The sequence below is a fragment of the Vicugna pacos genome, chromosome 1 (genome assembly GCF_048564905.1).
Source record: "Vicugna pacos chromosome 1, VicPac4, whole genome shotgun sequence".
NCBI classification, from domain to species: domain Eukaryota; kingdom Metazoa; phylum Chordata; class Mammalia; order Artiodactyla; family Camelidae; genus Vicugna; species Vicugna pacos.
In genome coordinates, this window is record NC_132987.1 from 72683447 (window position 1) to 72690876 (window position 7430).

The following is a 7430-nucleotide window of genomic DNA, read 5'->3' on the forward strand; positions in this document are numbered from 1 at the left end:
CTTTGTTTTGAAATGACAGGCGATAAGCTATGGGGGTGCCTGGTGAGATTTTAGTCCATAACTAGGTAGCAACCTGTCAAACGCAAGGCCCCTTAAATGCATCACAAGAATTCTCACTTGAGATGATTTCAATTCCAGCCCTGTGCGTGAGTGTGTGAGTGTATGCACGCATGCACAGCAAACATAATTGAATGCCAGAAACACGGCCGTGTCCTGTAAAGGGTACAACTGAAATCACGCTGGGGCCAGAGCTCTCATCCCCTCCATTGCCTTCCCCGTGTAGGCAGTGACAAGGTCGGCCTTAGAAACACAGCCCAGGCTCAGAGCCATTTATTTTCCTCCCTGAAGATTCATGTGAGCTATCTCCCAAGATGTTAATCAAGCAGAATCTTGATAGACTGTCTTTTCTTTTTATGTGTTTTGTCTAGATGAAGTGGGGTTATTTGAATCTGTGCAGTTTTGAATAAGATGGGGGTAATAGAAAAGAAACTGGGAAAATTGACTTATCAGTTAGCAAGGAAATAAGAAGAATCTGAAACCTTTTTCTTAAATCGTAAGGTCCTTGGGCCCCACCTGACCCGTGGCCCCCTGTCCATGGTGATACCCCATCTCTCCACGCATTTATGAAAAGGCTGAGAGTCCCTGCGGCCATGGCCGAGTGCCAACCCCACTCTAGCTTTCCAGTTGGAGGCAAAGATAAGCAATCACAAATGAAAACCAGTTATAATCTAGATCCATTCTCTCTTTCATGACCAGGAATGTGCAGATGAACTGGTCCGCATCCCTGCTCTTCACTGGCATGGCCAATAAGAGCACGTCGTGGACACTTCCCAGAGAAATGGATCCCTCCCTCCGGCTGCTGCCTCCAGCTGGGCTGGGCAATGTGCTCCACTGCAGCCTCTCCCAGCACCTTCCCTAATGAGGGCAGAGAGTGGTCTCAGCCGAGGATGGGAAAATCATGAGCTGGATCTTTCTCCAAGTACAAACTGGCCTCACTCAAGCTGTGTGTGGGAAGACAGCAGACGAAGAACTCGCAAGAACAGTTGTGGAGGTGGGAGGGGGGCCATCCTGGCTGACCCCACCCCCTGAGAGAGCTTCCCGGGCTAGAAATGGGGCTCGGGTATGGGACACAGGACTGGGCTGCAGGGTCTTTCTCCTTAGAAAGTCTGAGTCCACTCAGTTACCTGCCACCTTCTGGGTAGAGTTCAATTTCCCAAACCTATTTCCCTTCTCAAAAGGAAGCGGCCTCCATAGGCAGGTCACCTAGACAGAATCACCACAGCGTCACCACTAAATAAATGGGAGTAGTGGTGGGTGCCATTGAAGACAATGATGTTCGCTCATGGGTTTTAGAGCATGACTCAGTCTTCCCAGCCCTGTGTGCAGGGGAATCGGTCCCTTAAGGGGGAACCCCAGAGTAGATTATGAGCTTATAACCCACTCTCCCCAGAGGAAGAATGGGATGGGGCTGCTGTTTCATTTTGTCTCAATAAAATAACTTGATTCCAAGGGTATGTTATGGGCAAACCAACAAGAGCCTCAGGCGAGGTCTCAAAGCTGCTTAAATGTCACATTGCCTAGTGAATGCAGAAGGGAGCTGTTGTCACAGAGACACTGCTTCTGTTTAGTGACATTAGCTGGCAGCTTTATCCAAGGGGCTCACATGCAGCCTGCTACCAGGATGACCATGGCAACCAAAAGAGATGACACAGTCCCTGCTGCCAGTCTAGCCCTTCCCATAGGTGACCAAAACAGAAATATCTGAAAGCAGTTCTCTGAATCTATGGGACAGAAACCAGAACTGAGGTTATTTAGCAGGAAAACCTGATTGGGAGAGCAGGGGTTGATTGAGGTGAGACACCAAGTGATGGAAATGTTTCTGGAGTGATGGAAATGTTCTACATCTTGATTGTATGTGGGTTATATGAGTATTTGCATTTGTTGAAACTGATCAAAGTGTACACTCAGTATCTGCATTTTGCTGTATATAAATTATACTTTCATTATAAAAAAGCTATTTCTCCTACAGGAGGCCACAAGAGAGGCAGTTCTGATATTCCTCACCCTTAACCACCCTTTCTGGTACCAGTTGAAAAAAGGCAGCCTGGAAGTTCCATTGCCGGAACTTCTCACGACTACACAGAGTGGGGCATGGGGCTGAATCTATGGGGTTCGTAACATTAGCAACATCTACTCCAGCATCACAGCCTCCTGCTGTGCCCCAATCTGTGCTGAGATCACACTCAGGGCTTGGAATCCAAAGTCTGCATCTGAAGACTGCTCACCAATGTGACTTTGGGATAGTCCCTTCATCTCTCTGAGGCTCTGTCTCTTCATCTTTAAAATTGAAGGTAATGAGCCCTGCCTATAATATTATTGGAGGAAACAAAAAATAATGTTTCATAAACTGGGAAGAGCCACAGGAATACAGATTAACCACCTCTAAAAGACCGTCTCTATTTAGACACATGCTTAAAATAGACAAGCTCCTTGGTGTAGTGTTAAAATTTCAGTTGGACAATCCACTATGAAAACCTCCATAAACAAGACATAACCAAATAATCATAAGCAGTGGTATGAGTTTTACTCCACAGCACCCAGGTGTGAAATGCTATATCTCCTTATTTCTTTAATCATAAAATCTATTCCAAGCTTCCACTGGCTTGAGAGGCAGGAAGTTCATTTTGAATCAGTTTGATCAACTCCAAGAATAGACAGTGCTATCTGACACCCTTAGATTAATCAGGTACTGTGGGACTGGAAAATGTAAGTTCTTTACTATCTCTACTGCCATGCCTATGAAGGGGATGGGAGAGTAAGGCTTTACTGCAGTGCTGGATTCTCTTTACAGGGTGAGGAAATTAGATGTTAACACTTGTTAGTAATGGTATGTGTGTATGTGTATGTATGAACATAACGTACGTAAAGATATATACATAGATCTATAAACATAACATTAGCAACATCTCCTTGAGCATGTGAAGCCTCTCACTCATAAATCACAGTACAAACTGATGGAGAAAGGTAGACTTCATAGATGCAACACATTTCAAGGTGTCTGTACTGTTAGGAGGAAAACCCTCCTTAACCATAGACATACAGACTCTCTCAAATTGAATGAGATGAGCAGGTTCAAGAACATGATATGAACAACTCTTAAAGTCACTTGAGTCGAGAGCTGCCTTCAGTTATCGGAATGGCTGCCAATGTGGGAGAAGAACAAGAACAACCCTAGGGCTGCCCCAGGGAGAGAACAAAGACCAATGGGTAAAAGTCACGGAAAACACAGAGACCCTAAAAGCAAAAAAAGATATTTCCAACAAAAGTTGTCCAACAATGGGATAGGCTCTTTCCAAGGGTGACAGAAATTCTTCAACACTGGAGAATTTCAAAGAGACTGTGATAAGATAATACAGATGTTGGACCAGAAGTCTTCTACATTCGCTGCTAATTGTTTATCATTTTTACACTAGAGAAGAGACTCGAATTTGCCAGAGTCTCTTCTTGGAGTTATCAGGCATGCTGAAGAGTAAATTGCCCCGAGCAAGAGAAGCAAAAGTACAGAGGAGCCTCACAACAGGCCAGGAGGGAGACAGATTTAGATTCTACTGGGTGGACCAGTGGTCCCATTCAGAGCATGTCTGACCATCCCAGGTACAGTTACCCTGAGAGGCTACTTGAGCCCAAGGTGAGGTTCTGTCAGTATCCAAAATGAGATACCATTTCATACCTACTAAGATGCCTATTATTGGGAGGGGAGGGTAACTGTGTTTTTATTTATTTTCCTTTATTTATTTATTTTCTTAATGGAGGTACTCACGATTGAACCCAGGACCTCGTGCACACTAAACATGCACTTTACCACTACACTATACCCTCCCCCTCTCCCCTGCTACTATTTTTGAAAAAAGAAATAACAAGTACTGATAAAGATGTGAAGAAATTGGAACCGTCATACATTGCTGATGGCATATGAATGGTATAGCTGCTGTGGAAAAGAGTTTGTTCCTCAAAATGTTAAACATAGAATTACCATATGACCCAGCAATTCTACTCCTAGGTATAAACCCAAAGAATTGAAACAGGAACTGAAACAAATATTTGTATGTCAATGTTCATAACAGTATTATTCACAACAGCCAAAGGCAGAAACAACGTAAGTGTCCATCAACAGCTGAAAGGATAAACAAATTGTGGTATACACATACAATGGAATATTATACAGCCATTAAAAGGAATGAAGTTCTGAAACATGCTACAACATAGATGAACCCTGAAAATATTATTTTAAGTGAAGTGAGCCAGATACAAAAGGACAAATGTTGTATGATTCCACTTACATGAAATATCTAGAATAGGTAAAACCATTGTGACAGAGAGTACATTAGAAGTTACCAGGGACTGGGAAAAGGGAGGAATGAGGAGGTATTGCTTAATGAATACAGAGTTTCTGTTTGAGATGATGAAAGGGTTTTGGAAATACACAGTAAGTGATGGCTGCGTAACATTGTGAGTGTAATTAATGGCATTGAATCATACACTTAAAATGATTAAAATGGCAAACTTCATGTTATGCACATTTTACCACAATTTTTTTTAAACAACTCAACAAATGGTACTCAACAAATGGTAATATTAAATTCTCAACCATCAGCAGAGACTCGTACAGGAAACAGTTTGAATGCCTTGGAGTATAGCCCTGTCAGACTTGGGATATGAAAAAGGTTGTGGAGAGGATGAAGGAGGTCAAATTTGCTTTCACCAACAGCTACTTCCTTGGTTGTCATTTCTAGGGCACTTATATTTTCCACAAATTCTTAGCTCTAACAATCAGAAAGAATTAGGGGAGACATTACCATATTCCCTATGATAATTGGGGGGACAGACATCAGCTCATAGTCGCAGGTAAAACTTATGCAAAAGTCAAATTTGCCTTTGTTAGATCATCTTTCACTTCAGTTCCCCCCAGGCCTTTCCCAAGGCAATCTAGACCAGTGGTTAAGGGCTCAGGGCTTGAATCCAAGCACCCTGTGGTTTGAATCCCAGCTCTGCAGTCCCTTGAGAAGATGACCATGAGCTGGTTACCCAGTCTCTTTAAGGCTTCAGTTTCTTCCTCTATAAAATGAGGATAACAATGCCTAGGTCACAAGGTATTGTAGATATAAATGCAATAATGCATATAAAGGATTTAGAAAGAGCCTGATAAATATCAAAGAGTGTAATTATTGGCAGCAAATATTATTTGAGAGCACTACTACTTTCCTACCAAAGCTTATAAACATCTGTCTGTGGAACTTTAAATGAAGGAAGAATTGTTTAACTTTAGTTTCCAGGTATCTGGTGAATAAAATAGACCATTTATTTCTTCATTCAAACATTTAATGGATAGTTGCTATGTGAATGCTATTGTACTAATATATGACCTTGCTTCATTCAACTGATGAAGTGGGGTAGAGAAAGGAGGTGTGAACTGGATAATAGCCATAACTGGAGTCACTGCAAGAATCAGACGAAGTTCCTCAAGCAATTAAAATCTTCCTGGTAGCTTCTCGTATCCAGGTCACCTTATGTTACAAATGTTTTTGAAAAGTCAGTATGACGGTGCCAGCATCTTTAAATTGAGCACGGTGCTTCCTGGATATGACTAATTATGAGGACCAAGTCTGTTCTAACCCTCCTTGGTAGGAAATAAGACTCAATTTGGTAATATTCATGATGATTATTCAACAGCTGGACCAGAGGGCAAAGGAACCCCTGTGTGTGTTCAAATTGTATAACACTCTAACAGACAGCTTTTCCTTTAAGAATAGAAAGAAATAGCAAGAGAAAGCGACTATAGATCTTTCTCAACTTATGATGGGGTTACATCCCAGTAAACTCGTCAGAAGTTGAAAGTATCCTAAGTTGAAAATGTCTTTAAATACACCTAACCTACCAAATATCAGAGCTTAACTCAGCTACCTTAAACATGCTCAGGACACTTACATTAGCCTACAGTCAGGCAAAATCATCTAACACAAAGCCTATTTTGTAATCAAGTGTTGACTATTTCATGTACTTTATTGAATACTGTACCAAAAGTAAAACCAGAATGGTTGTATGGGTACAGATGGTTGCAGGTATATTGGTTGTTTATTCTCATGATTGTGTGGCTGCCTGGGAGCTGCAGCTCAACGCCACTGCCCCAGCATCACCAGGGAGAATCTTCTTTTTGCTTTCAAATGAAGTACAGTCAGTTAACAAGGTTGTGTCAATTTCTGATGTACAGCATAAAGTTTCAAGCATACATATACATACATATATACATTTTCGTATTCTTTTTCTTTATAGGTTACTACAAGATATTGAATATAGTTCCCTGTGCTATACAGAAGAAACTTGCTGTTTACCTATTTTATATATCGTAGTTAGTATCTGTAAATCTTGAACTCCCAATTTATCCCTTCCCACCCTCTTTCCCCTCTGGTAACCATAAGTTTGTTTTCTATGTCTGTGAGTCTACTTCTGTTTTTTAAATAAGTTCATTTGTGTCTTTTTTTTTTTTGATTCCACATATGAGTGATATTATATGGTATTTTTCTTTCTTTTTCTGGCTTACTTCACTTAGAATGACGATCTCCAGGATAAATGCTGGAGAGGGGTAGAGAAAAGGGAACCCTCCTACATGGTTGGTGGGAATGTACTTTGGTGCAGCCAGTTTGGAAAATAGTATAGACATTCCTCAAAAAACTAAAAACAGACTGACCACATGATCTAGCAATCCCACTCCTGGGCATATATCCTGAAGGAACTCTAATTTGAAAAGATACATGCATCCCAGTGTTCACAGCAGTTCTGTTTACAATAGTTAAGACATGGAAACAACCTAAATGCCCATCGGCAGATGACTGGATAAAGAAGTTGTGCTATATTTATACAACGGAATACTACTCAGCCATTAAAAGAATAAAAGAAAAGAAAAAAATAATGCCATTTGCAGCAACATGGATGCACCAGAGAGCATCTTACCACACATCACTAGCCCCAGGGAAAGATTAAAATGCAAAATTCCAAGTATGGTCCTTACCGAATAGCTTTCACACCATTATAAAGTCGAAAAATCTTAAGTCGAACCATTAGAAGTTAAAGACCATCCATAAAAGGAAACTTCATCAATGAACTTCAGAAAATTATTTCTTTGAAACAGGAAGAAATTTTTGAGGTATAAAAAAAGAAAAAACATTAAGAAGGTTAAATGATTGTGTGAGAGTTTTTAAAAATGTGCTTCTTAATGGGCATAAGTTTAAGTTTCTAGAACTAATACTTCGTCAACTGTCTCTTAAGCATCTGAAGATACCAACCACTAAGATTAAACAGCAAGAGCAAAAATATTTTTTTAATTTAAAAAAAGAGCAGGGGAAGGGTGTAGCTCAAGTGGTAGAGCACATGCT